Source organism: Vicia villosa, unplaced genomic scaffold (genome assembly GCF_029867415.1).
Source record: "Vicia villosa cultivar HV-30 ecotype Madison, WI unplaced genomic scaffold, Vvil1.0 ctg.000474F_1_1, whole genome shotgun sequence".
Classification (NCBI taxonomy): domain Eukaryota; kingdom Viridiplantae; phylum Streptophyta; class Magnoliopsida; order Fabales; family Fabaceae; genus Vicia; species Vicia villosa.
The window spans coordinates 909,741-923,307 of record NW_026705228.1 but is presented as its reverse complement, the minus strand read 5'-3'; the positions used below and the strand labels follow the sequence as shown (position 1 = coordinate 923,307).

Below are 13,567 nucleotides of genomic sequence, written 5' to 3'. Positions count from 1 at the left end.
TTTTTGTTAAATGATTTTCTTGTGTTTTCCTCTCATCTTGTTGGAGTTGTAACTCCATTCTTTTGCCATGTTCCCTTAGACTCTTCCTTCTTTGTTAAGAGGAATTGAGATAGGTTAGGATAGTTATCCTCGACCTTAGGGCCATTCTTACTTGTTAGCATTAGGTTAGAAGTGTATGTTCCCCTTTTGCATAACAAACAAAAATCAATAAAACACAATAAAACATTAGTAAATAGTGAAAAATAATAAAAAGGAATGGAAACTCTCGTCCCTCTTGGTTAAGGGGATCACTTGAGTGGAGATTCCTAAACTTAAAAAACACAAACCAAGAGTCGATTGAGTCTTCCTTGTTTAAGGTTCACTCGAGACGCTCGACATACTTTTCTTTTGCTTTTAAGAGCATGTTACTTCCACTCCAATCCCAGCGTGAGTCTCCAAAGGTCGAGCGGCGGAGTGTGATGTAACTGTTCACTAAAAAATACCAACAAATCCTAAAAAACATAGAAAATCTTGAGCAGAACTACGGCGCTCTGATTCTTCTTAAGAGGATACGTAGGCATAGAGGCAACTCTAGCGAGCACAATAATTATTAAAAAACTTTAAGTTTAATCATACATTGCATTAGTAATAGATACACCCTTTAGATAGAAACAAACATAGGTGGATACCATCGAGTACGATGGGCGTGAGGGGTGCTAGCACCTTCCCCTTGCGTAACCGACTCCCGTACCCTATTCTCTGGTTGAAAGACCTTGTTCTTATTCTGAGTTAGGTTTCCTGGTATTCCTTTCCCGTGATGGGATAAATATATTAGTGGCGACTCTGATTCCATTTTTCGCGGTAGCGACAGTTGTGTGGTACCTTTTTGAGTGATAGAAGAAGTAGTTGAAGTTGTTGAAACACTCTGAATCGCAAAATTAAATTTAGAGATGCGAAGAGATGAGTATGATTTCAATAATAAGAAGTGTTGATAATGGTGTACCAGAATTTTGTTCTGAGGTATCGTCAAAGGTGTTTTAGTAGGTAGCGTCATTGTTAGTATTTTTTTGGATGATTTTGGAAGTTACTGAATTTTAGTGATGTTGGTGACGTTAGTACAAGTCCTAAAGGAACACTGTTGTAGTTGGTAACAATGGTTTATACTCCATTATGGTTGTCGGCTATCTATTGACAAATTGAGGACTTCATCACCCTTAATCTCTTGTTGATAGTAGACAGGATTTTATTGGATGGTATGGACTTATCTTACTATCTTAATGGTGCATGAAGTGATGGATGTTGAAGAAAGCCTGAAACTTGATTGAAGCTGGCAAACCATATAAGTTGACAGAAACTCTAATAAGGACGGTGAATTAAGACGGATGATCAGAGTTACGCATCTGAAGCATGATGTGCCAGGGTATGATGTTTCTCGTAAATTGTGTTGACTGTATAAGGATGTTCTTGTTGTTGGTTATTAGTAGAGTTATACTATTAAGTTGGCACGATAATAATTTTAGTTCCGTTGCAGTAATGTTGTTGTTGGTTACAGTAGATGATGAGTAATACTCTAAGATATTATGAAGTTGATTAAGTTGGCTATGTTGATGCTACAATGCAAATGATACGATGAGATGAATGGGATTATTGGTGTTTCATTAGTGAATGACATCTGTGTATGGAAATAAGAATGGTATATCCGAATATCAACATGATATGGTTGAATGCTACTTAAAAAGTTGCTATGTCTGATGAGTTACTAACGGTTATGCCGAGAAGGTGTTGCAAGATTAGTAAGTATGTATTGGATTTGAGTATTGTTGAGTTGATGTTATGACGAAAAAATAGTAGCCGGAGTGTTACCAAACGCAATCGAGAACTATAAACTTGGAAGCAAAGTTGAGGATGGTTGAGTCGGATAGATTTTCGAGGACGAAAAATATCCTAAGTGGGGGAGATTTGTAACGCCCCTAATTTAATTAATTATTTAATTAAATTATTAAAGGAATTAATTGTTGGAATTAGTCGAAGTTGGAAATTATCAGTGTAATTGGAGTATTGGGTTGTTTGAGCGGATAAGTTGATAATTGGGAAAATAGTTGATTTAACCGGGAGAAAATTAATATTGGAAATAATAGTAATTTTAGAGGAATATTAATTAATTTAGTTGGGTTAAGTTGTATGTGTGTTAAATAGATAATAAGGAGGTGTAAATAATAGGCCCATTAAGAGTTATGAGAAAATATTATTATTTGGTTTATTGGATTAATAATAAAATATAGGGAATTAGGCTTTTGGGGAGAAAAGAAGTGGCAGTATGAAAAAGAGGAGGAAACGTGGAAGTTGAAGAGCAAGGGTTTGAAGCACCAATGTTGGAGAAGAGAGCATACGTGAAATTACTGTTTAGAGCCAAAATTGGAGTTTCGACCGAAGAATTCGACCGACCGTAAAACCAAGGTAAGGGTGGGGTTCGAAACATATAACCGGGAATATGACAATTGGTATGTGGGATTGGGGTCAATTGATTTTCCTAATGTGGGTGTGTTGATATCGTAGTGTTTGATTCTGAATAATTTTCTTGCTTTCATTATAGAAATTGTATGAACAAATTTTGTATGTAGCTGCTAATAGTATCGTTGTCTTCTGGAAATTTAAAGTATGTTGTATAAGATAAGAATTTGGCACTGAATCGGAATAAAAATCTGGAAATTATAAGTAGACCGAGGAGAAATTATAAGGGATTTATGGTGGTGATATGATGAAGGAAATATGAAGAAGGACTGGAAATTAGGACGATCTTCTCCAAAAAGGGAGAAAGGCTTTTGGCACCCCATATAAGAGTGGAGGCGGACGCCTCAAGGGCATGGGGAAGAGGAGGCGGGCGCCTCCTTGGCCATGAGGGCCCCACTTGTTCCATTTTGTTTGGTTGGCACGTGTTAAGAAAAACTTGGATCATAGTTAGTACAATTGTCATAATTTTATATTGAATGGACACTTGAGACTTGAAAGTATTAGTGTAATTATAAAATGACTCAGTGAATTAAACAGAGTCAATAGTAATTACCAGTAGGTTATGAATTGGCAGAGTAAACTGTACTTTAGCAGATCAGTAGATAATTTTAACACGAGTATACTCAATTATAGTGGTGCAGATGAATAATAGGTACTAATAGTGAATTAGTAGTAGAGGAAATGTAATACCCGTTTTAATATTTTAGCAGAAACAAAGAATGGTAGTATTTAAGAGATTTAGCTGAAAACTGGATTTTTGCTGATACGAATAATGTTTTAGCTTGATTAGAAAAAAATGGATAAATTTCAGAGTTAGTGCTAGATGGCTATAACATGGAAAAGAATTTGCAGAATCAGTTATATAGCAGAAAGAAACTGGTAGTTTGACAAAGACTAGAATTTTAGTGATAGAGAATTTGATTGTTATAGCAGGAGAGTTAAGTTGGTAAAGGTGGGTATAATTAACAGAGGTAGCAGAGATGTTAACTAGTTGGGAAAATTGGTAGCAAATAATATTGAATAAGTAAGCTAATTCTTAGCATAATAGAAATTAATATTAGTAATAACTGAAGTTGATAACAGCCACGTTTGGTCGAATTAGCTGAATTAGGCGGTATACTTAGTTGTCTAGAATTTAGTGAAAATCGACGGGGTAACAAAGATTAATTAGTAGATAATTGTGGTTGTGTTGCTTTGTTGAAATTATCTGGAATATACTGACTTGCATGTACAGTTGGGTAAGTTGATTCGTCCGGTTTATGGACATTGTTGATTATAGGTCCTATGGCCAATGTTGTGTTGTTTGGGTTGATTATTTCTGTGGGTAGCCTTATGGCGTGAATCCTAGTGAATATATGGTAAATATGTCATTTGTCATACCCCAAAATTTGGAAGAACATCTATTCTAAAAATATTTATTTGGGCACAATCTCAAATAAATTAACTTTAGTCGCTCTCTCATACATATATAACATCAGGAAAAAGAAATTAGATGATTTATAAAATTATTCTTCTTTTATTTTTTTTTTCTTTATGAGAGTGTTCAAACAATCTAAATTTATATTCGTACCTAATTAAGACTTCCACATATGCTAGATAAGAACCTGCTTATTTTAAAATTAATCCTAATAAAAAGTAAAATATATTTTATTAATCATATACAAACATAACATATAGTAGTATTAAGGGTATTAAGTAAGGTTCCCAATCTGCTTCTTTGAGGGTATTAAGGATTTCTTTTAGTTTTACCACTATCTTGCTACAATCATTGCGCCAAATTAATTGTATCACACAAATTTAGTAATTAAGTATATCACACCAAATTATCTAACTTAGTATATTTTTTCCATCTTAAAGTGCATTAACTACGTTCATAAAAAAAACATTAAATTCAATTACTAACAAAGCTTTTAAAAAAAATAAATTACTAACATAACATTCAAATTGAATTATTAACATTCAAAATATATAACTGTTACCAAATGGAGAGAAATGAATAGACAATATGTAATCAATTTATATTTGTTAAATTTGAAGTAAATTTATATACTGGTTTTCTCCACGATTTCTATTCATGTCTTGGGAATATGCAGACCTTTATTTTGAGGTCCTTATGACAGATTTGCTAGAGACATTGCAGCAGAACCATCTTTTCATTGTCTTTAATAATACACTCAAATTTGACCAATTTGCTTGACCTATAAATAGGACATGATGAGTTGAATTAGTAAACATATATCACACTCTTAAGTCATTGATAAGTGGTTTGAAATTAGTATGAAGAAGATTTATAATATTTACATTAAAATAGGTTATTAAACTGTTATATTATTTTATATTTTAATATGATCATTTTCACCATTTTAAAAAGTTCTTCATGACAGAAAATGCAATTCTTCCTAACATAACAATTTTTCTGCATTTTGACAAGGATGTAACATTAAGCGGTGATCAAAGCAAAGATTGTTGTATTAAGGTATAACAATAGCAGAGAAAAATAATAATAAAAAGTTGTACCTGCAGAAAGAGTAGTGTGAATCAGTAGGTGAGCAGAGTCCTATGACAATCAATCGTTTCTGAATGAACGGCTGGATCTGCTTTGAATACATTTGTAAACAGCTTTATATATTCTATAGAAAAACAGTCCTTGTGAATAACTTAATAAACATAAATCAAGCAGAGGCATTACAATTGTGTTCAAAATGAAAAATGTTAGCAATATTGTGCGAGGTAAATAAGCAATAACTATTTGTATTCAAAATAAAAATGTTATTAATTTGAATATATATAATGTGAACTGCATAATATGTATAGACTATCCAAATATGCAGGAAAAACATAACAATAAGTCCAAGACCAACCTTATCAGCAAGCATTTGTTGCAAAGCAGACACTACATGTGCTCCAGCATAATGTGTCACAAAATAAAGATGGTGATCCTCGTCCCACTCGGAATAACGCTCTTTATGTACCAAAATAACAAAACAAAACACTTTTAATAAATAAAAAACATTAAAAAAAGGTTAAGTAAAAAAAATTGCCACAAACAACAAACATAACATGAGGATCTCCAATGTCCAAAAAGTCCAAACCTTGTTCATAGATTCTTCCAAACTGCGAGTGCCCACACTCCTTACTATGTTCTTCACCATAATCAACTGGTTCTCCTTTTAAATAATAGAACAATTTCCTTGTCCTGATAAATCAAAAAACAACATTAACAAAACAGAATAATAAAACTCAGAATCCCTCTTGAAACATCATAAACCCTTTTGAAACATCATGACATGAAACCCTAAAATCAGAAAAATATGAAAAGATTTAATTTTTCCTCTCATAAACTGGGTCTAATAGTTAAAAGGCATGAAAAATGGGTCAACAATAAACTATGTAACCATATAACATTACAGTGAAGATCAAAAGTCAGAAAAGTATGTGAAACATCCATTTTCTATCTCATAAACTGGGTCTTACCCGGGTTTTCGATGAAGATGAACATGTTGTTGTGCAGAGAAAAAATGAGTAGTTTCAGATGGGTTATGAGAGAGAAGTGTTGGACAATGTTGAAAAGTGTGATAGGAAGAAAGTTGAATGGAAAATGAATGAATAAAGTTGGACCAATGATATTTGAACACTTGTTGTTTGGAATGATAAAAGTAGCTACTTTGTATCACATGATTTGTTAATTACGTTTTTATCCATTAGGCAGTGTAAATGAAATTGAAGGGAAGGGCATTTTGGGATGTTTGGCCAATTCATTAGTAAAGGCTTTAGTAGAGTAGATAGTAGATGTGTGATACATATGTGCTTATGGTGCATAGATGTGATGTGTATAGAAACAAAAAGAAGCTACAGTAGGCCACGTGAGAGACATTAGCCTTGGTTATGGTGTGTGGTCAATCACTTATGTGATCTTTATCATTACAATTATATATATGCTTTAGAGTTATCTTTTACAACAAAAATACAAACAAAACAAAAAACATGTCTTAATTGGAATATTTAACTCATTGATTTTAGAATTAGTCTAGATATACTTTTTTTAATTTATTAATTTAGGTTATTTAATTTGACTTATTAAAAATATAAAACATCAAAAACATTTTAATTATTGTTTTTCTTTGACTTATTAAAAATATAAAACATCAAAAACATTTACATTATTATTTTTCTTAGAGCTTAATATATTTAATTTTATGTTTTCTTTTACTAATTATACTTTATATTTGCAAGTATTTCACCATCTTCTTGTATATTATTTCGTGTTTTATTACTAACCCTTTGTATTGATGTGTGGTACGACATTTGAGATTCGTAACTATTGCGGACATTTGCGAGTTTCATCTTTGTATATTTACCGTTTTATTTTTTTACAAATAATGTAATCGTTTATAGTTTGTAATAGCTTAAGTAGGATTTACTTTCTGCACCTTTATACTTTCCGCATTCCCGACAAGTTTTTATTGTAATCCCCCATCCCGAAGCCATGTAATAGCGTAGGAACCTTACTTTCCGCACTTTAATTTTCTGTACAAATATTAATTGTTAGATGCATGGTTAATAGGATTGCATGGAAAGACTAAAACTGAACGCTAGCTAACTTAACTCAAAATAAATATCTGAATCCAACACACTTGCACTCACTCACCCTTAGGGTACGCCCCTCTTCGGTTGCCTTCGATTATAAGGTCGTGTCCCTCGAATGTAGAGGTACCAATTAGCAAAGTCCCTCGATTAAAAATCATTGCAAAGATCATAAGTCCCTCGATGACCCACGATGTTGCCTACGATAATATGATCTAGTCCCTCGGATGGTTGCCTACGAAACAATGATTGTCCCTTCGAATATTGCTAAAGGTATCTCTACCTTTTGCCTTCAACGACCTCGATGACCCTTCGATGACCCACACGTCCAATATAACAAGGATTCCCTACTTCAATATAGTATGGATAATCCTGGGAATCGTAAAAAAGTATAGAAAAGGACCAATTAGTTAGGGTAGTGCTCTTAAACTGCCTAGCTCAATAAAAACATCTTTTCAATATTATTTCGAAAAACTAAGGCTACGTATTTACGCTAAAGTCCTTATGCTCCTTTCAAAACAAACAAACATGAGCTAAGCAAGTTAAGAGCCCGTAGATAACTACGGATGAAAAGGGTGCTTACACCTTCCCTTTTCATAACTTACCCCCGAGCCCGTTTTCTTTCAAAAAGGTCTTTTTTTGTACTTTTTACCTTTCCTAACATTGGACAAAATAAAAGTCGGTGGCGACTCATGCTCACCGCAACATTGTTGCTTTTAAAAAGTCAGTTCACCGAGTTACAGAACTGGTAATAATTTATTTTATGCCTTAAACCCTGATTTTATCATGATCACTAATCACTGTTTTTGGTAGGTGTTGTCCATTAACCTTAGTCTAGGTTTTTACCTGTTTCTTCTATTAACCATAATTAACTTTTGCCCCATTCGGGTTTTCCTTTTGCCTCACCCTTTTTTATTTTGTTTGCCTAAATTATTACTATTTTAATTTTTGATCTGCCACGTTATAATGGTTGAGGTCTTTAATGCACTAACATTTTTCTTCTTCGTGTCTAATTTTTAGGGTTAATCGAAATCCTTCAGCCACGTGCCATACCAATCGAAAAGCTAAGTTTCTGATTCTTTTCTTGTTTAAATATCATTTTAATTTTTAATTTTTATTTTACCTTTTGCCCAAAATAGGGTTTGCCTCGAATAGTCAATGAATCCCTCCTACACTCACCCTATTATTTTCCTTTTAATTTTCAGAGTCAATCGAGGGTTTGAGGAAGATCGCGTTCAAAGATGTTTAAAACTAATTATCGACCCCTCTTATTTTTCCGCCTTTTAATTTCCGCATTCCCCTATAGGTTTTTATTGTAATCCCCGTCCCCGCAGGTGTTTATTGTAATAGTGTAGGACTATTAAACTGTTTTATCTTTCTGCTGTGGTTAGTGTCATACCCCAATTTTTGACCTAAGATACCACCTCATATCATCTGCATATGCATCATTTGCATCTCTAACAAATTGCATAGCTTGTGTTTGCTACTTGTGACTCAGCAGGATTTGATCAGGAAATCACTCATCAGTACAAGTAACAATCAATTAGGGTTTTGTTCTCCCTTCATTTCAAATGAATCATCTTCATCAACAATCAACATTTGGTCCTCAGAGATTCATTTCAACAAGCTCAAAGGCTCTGAATCGACTGAATTAGGGTTTTGACTGAAGACAACATACTCTTGACTTTTACTCAGAATTTGACATAATGACTTGGGACATGACCTCAAGACCCCAAGTACATCATTTTGACCTAATCCATTAGCTCAAGACATCTCCTACACAAAGATTGATCAGACAAATCCTCAGATCAGGGTTTTGAATTATCAGGGACCAAAATCAGGGATCACATTTGGGAAACCCTAAAAATCTCCAGGAAGTCAATCAAAGGTTTCAATCATCCTCAAATAATCCCTATGACAACATACAATGGAAATTACACCTCAATTCAAGACCTACAGTCATCAATTTCATTAGGTCGACAATTAGGGTTTTTTGACCTAATTCATCTGAACAACTGACTTTTTAATCAGGACATGGTGTCACAACTCAAACTATGGTTCAATATCCTCTAATGTCTCAATTTGATTCATTCATACCATTCATTTGATAAGGATAGCTTGGTTCATTTGAAATCTCCAGAAACGCGATTCGTCTGAAAAAGTCAACTGTACAAGATCACCATTGACTTTTGGAGAATTTTGGTCAACCATGACTTTTGAAGTTTTAAATCATCAATATATGATATATGAAGTCATTTTATCAAGAAAAATCAAGAAAATCAATCAAGAATCAAAAAGTCAAAGTTTGACTTTCCATACTTAGAAAATTTTCTAAGTGTTTTTCAATGGTTTTTTCCAAACTTTGGAAGGGAATTTCTCAAAATTTCACCTACAAACTGAAAAAAACTTCCAACATGAAAGTTGTAGATTTTGATCCAATAAACAACTTTGACACATATAAATTTTTTCCATAAGATCAATCATTTAAGAGATATGGTGCTTCAAAGTTGGTACTTTTTGAAAACTTCACTTAAAACTTCATTTTTCTCAAAGTTCATGGATCTTTTTCACCCATTTCCTTAAAGGTCTTGAAGAAACTTTCAACTAGGGTTTTGAAGTGTGTAATATGAGCTTTCCAAAATGTCCAAGAGCATGAAAAAATGTGGAGTGTAGCCATGGTTTTGAATTTTGACATTAGTGAACTTTTTCACTTGAATTTTCACCATTTTTCACTAAGTTTCAAGACTACATGACCTATAATCCAAGCAATGATGCATAGAAGCAATGATTGAATGATATTTTCTAATTTGAAGATCAGAATGGAAGAGGATAGGAAGCTTGGAAATTAACCATGGTTTAGTTACTTTTAACCATATGCATTAAATGCAAAAGATGCCATTTTATCTCTTAAGCCAAGTCATCATTCTTGATCAACTTGCAAGAGCTTTGTATTCAGAAACTTTGGCCTATAAATAGAGGTTCAAATCACTCTTCAATTCACACCAAAACCTCACAATTATAGGTTTTCTCTCTTCTTTCTTAGAATGCAAGTTTCTTAAGTTTCAAAGAGGTGAAATTCTCAACCTCTAAACCTTTGAAGTTCTGACCAAAGTGAGGGTTCTAACATCTCATAAACATCAAATGTGATGTGTTTGATCCATCCACACACCCCAAAAACACCTAAATCTCAGAATCACTCTTCAACCACCATGTTTGCATAAAGAGAGCCTTATCATGCCAAAATTCACACCAGCCCATATCTGTCCAAGTTAATCATCCAAACACATTCCATATATCATATATGAGCTATACCAATCATCATCCATGACCTGAAACACCTCCATCATCAAATTCGATCCTCACTTCAAAGCAACTGCAGATCGGGTTCCATGGATATACTCAGGTGAATTCAATCCATTCCAAGCATTCAAACATGTTCCATAAGGTCCACTAAAGCTGTTCAGATCATCAAACAACAACTGGAACTTCTCTTTTGCAGAAATCAATTTCCAGATTGGCCGTTTTTGAAGGTAAGTAACATGAACTTCAAACTCTAACATACATGCATCATAAATGAAAAACTGGTTTACCATCTTGTTTCTGCACTACCACTGATCATTAACCCTCAATCAATTGCATCATATCATGATCATACACGATTTCACATTGAATTTCAGTTTTAGGGTTCTTCGTGTTCATCACAAAATTGACCCCCTTAGAGTGAAAATAAATGAATTCTGAGATCACCATCATGTTCCTTGTGAAAAACCGAGTGAGATAGACCCTTTGATCGATCCAAACAACACAGTTTTGAAGATTTTTGAATTTCAGTTATGGTGTGTTCTTGGCGCCAGATTTTCGTTCAAAGAATTCAAATATTTGTTTTAAAATATAATGAGTTGAAAGCGTATCATAAACAAGCTGCACACGCAGCTCAGCTGGTTAGTGTTTTGGTTGGTAAGCACTAGGGCGTGGGTTAAAACCCTTTGGGAGACAAAACCAATTTTTTATCACCTTTTTTCTTCATTTTTTTTAACAAACTTTATCTAATTATTTAACCAATCAAATTAACTCATTTTTTATTCATTTTTTACACACTTCTTATTTAATATACCTATTTTTGACAACATTAAAAAAAATCACAAAAAAAGATTTATTTAATATGTTTTAATTAGGTTTAAAATGACATGTTTTTAAGTATTTTTAAATACTTTAAATATTGTTTTTTTCATTATTTGTTAACCTAATCACTTGTAAATATTTTTTTGTGATCAAACCCTAATCACTTAGGTCTTAATTAAGTATTAAAACTTGTTTTAACTTAATTAAGTTGACTTTTGTCAAATTCAAATCGTTTTAAAACGAGCGATCGCGATTCTTTTTCAAACGATAAACCACTTCTTTTTGATTAAATTCTTTTGACTAATCAATTAATTTTCAAAACAGTGGGGCCTCTCGAATATTAGAGAGTATAAGACCCACTCCTTTTTCTTTTTACACAGTCTTTTTATTCAAAATAAATAAACTTTCTTTCAAAACAAACTTTCAAACCGTTTTTCAAACGACGCGTCTGCTTTTCAAATATACCATGGGCCTCCATGTAGGTATAAGTCCCGAGCCCTTTCGTACATACCCATTCCAGTACATGAAATTAGGTATTTCATTGTACGTCTTTTTGTACATACACCTTTTTTGTACATACCTCGATCAGTTTGTTTTTAAACTTTGAATAACAAACCAAAAATGAAGGTTTTCTTTAAATCTTCCCAAAAAATATCATGGGCCTCCATGTAGGTATAAGTCCCAAGCCCCTTTGTAAATACCTGTTTACATAGCTTTGAATAAATTCAAGTGGACCTCTCCCCGAGTGTGAGTCCCGAGCCCTATGTATACAAATGGATCATGCTTACAGGTATATTTCCTTCATAAACTCCATTATATACACACACTTTGTCATATATATATATGCTTATTCATAACCTGTTCATACTTGTTCATGTTTGTTCGTACTTGTTCATACCTGTGATTGTGTTATATGCTCATTCAACTTAGTACAACACTAGGTTCCCCATAGCCTCCTATTGGGCTTCGTGCAAAGAATCTCCACTAGTTTAGGTTAGGACATAGAGTATGGTTTCCCGGTGAAATCGCTCTAAGAGCTCAGACCAACTATACCATGCCTCCCCTTGGGCTTTGTACAAACGAGTGACCCTCCCATAGCCTCCTCTTGGGCTTACAATGCAAGGACCCTGGATTGTCCCTCCCATAGCCTCCTCTTGGGCTTACAATGCAAGGACCCTCGGATAGCCTCCTCTTGGGCTTCGTACAAGGACCCACGGGCTTCTTATAAGCATCCCCCAATATCCAAATCAAAATACCCTAGGAGATTAGACATTTATCATCTCTATGATAGGAGTATCTCTTCTATATCATCACAAACAATCAATCAATCAAACTTTTTTGCCACAAGGCTGGCTAATCAATCAAACTGTTTTACCACCGTACTGGATGATTAATCAAAGTTTTTGTCACAAGGCTGACTTCATTGAAACTTTTGCCACAAGGCTGGCTGATTAATCAAAACTTTTTGTCACAAGGCTGACTTCATTGAAAGTTTTTGCCACAAGGCTGGTTAAACAACAAAAACATCTTTATCATTCTAAGCACCCTAAGTGGCATGGCCCCGGGCTTATAATGAAAAGATTTTCAAACAAAAACAAACAGATGTATGTGATGATATAGATTAGATACATCTAGCATTTAGACGACATTTGTCTATTTTCCTTTGCTTCCACTAGCATAAGTGGGAACTACGATTGCTCTGACTTTCTCAACATCCCTTTGAGAATACGTAGGCACAAGGTCGATCCTTGGCGAGCAAAACAAAACAAAAAAAACCATTCAAACCTTAGCACCCGTAGACCCCGAGCTACAGATGCTCTGATTCCCTCTAAGGGATATGTATGCAGAGGATCTCGATGATCTTTGCGAGCATAATCAAACAAACACCTTAGGTCCCACCTATTTCACAACAGAACCTTCACCGTAGCATAGAATAAAAAACAATAAAGAACCCTGTAGAGTACTACAGATACGTTGGGTGCTAATACCTTCCCTTCGTATAACCAACCCTCTTACCCAAGATCTCCCCCCACTTTTTAGGTTATTGCAGCTTTTTCCCTTTTCCTCCTTTGGAAATAATAAAAAGTTTGGTCGAAATAAAAGAAAAATCATTTTTTTGAGCACTCGAGCCCAAAGAAGGCATCAGGTGTCTCATCCCACAAAAAAGAGGAAAAAAACGGTTTTTCGCCCGCGACAGCTAGTAATCTTAGGGAGTGCAAACCTTGAATTAACATAGCTCACTAATTACAAGATAAATAACTGAACTGAACTCACGTGATTGTGACACACACACCTTTAGGGTAATTCCTCTTGTTGCCTTTGTTGCCTGTTGCCTTAATGATTCTGTTGCCTCTAATTGTACTAAATAGTC

General features: G+C 34.1%; 1 long non-coding RNA gene across 2 annotated transcripts; it reads right to left on the bottom strand.

Moving 5' to 3' along the window:
* Positions 1-4,545: 4,545 nt before the first annotated feature.
* On the bottom strand, positions 4,546-6,082 carry LOC131628727 (uncharacterized). Of its 2 annotated transcripts, none has more exons than XR_009291879.1 (4): positions 5,965-6,082; positions 5,583-5,686; positions 5,008-5,120; positions 4,546-4,688 (listed from the first exon to the last, which is right to left on the bottom strand). It is a non-coding gene; the product is annotated as an uncharacterized LOC131628727 (long non-coding RNA). The 2 variants fall into 2 exon arrangements; XR_009291878.1 differs by having other exon boundaries at positions 5,008-5,084.
* Between the last annotated feature and the right edge of the window lie 7,485 nt (positions 6,083-13,567).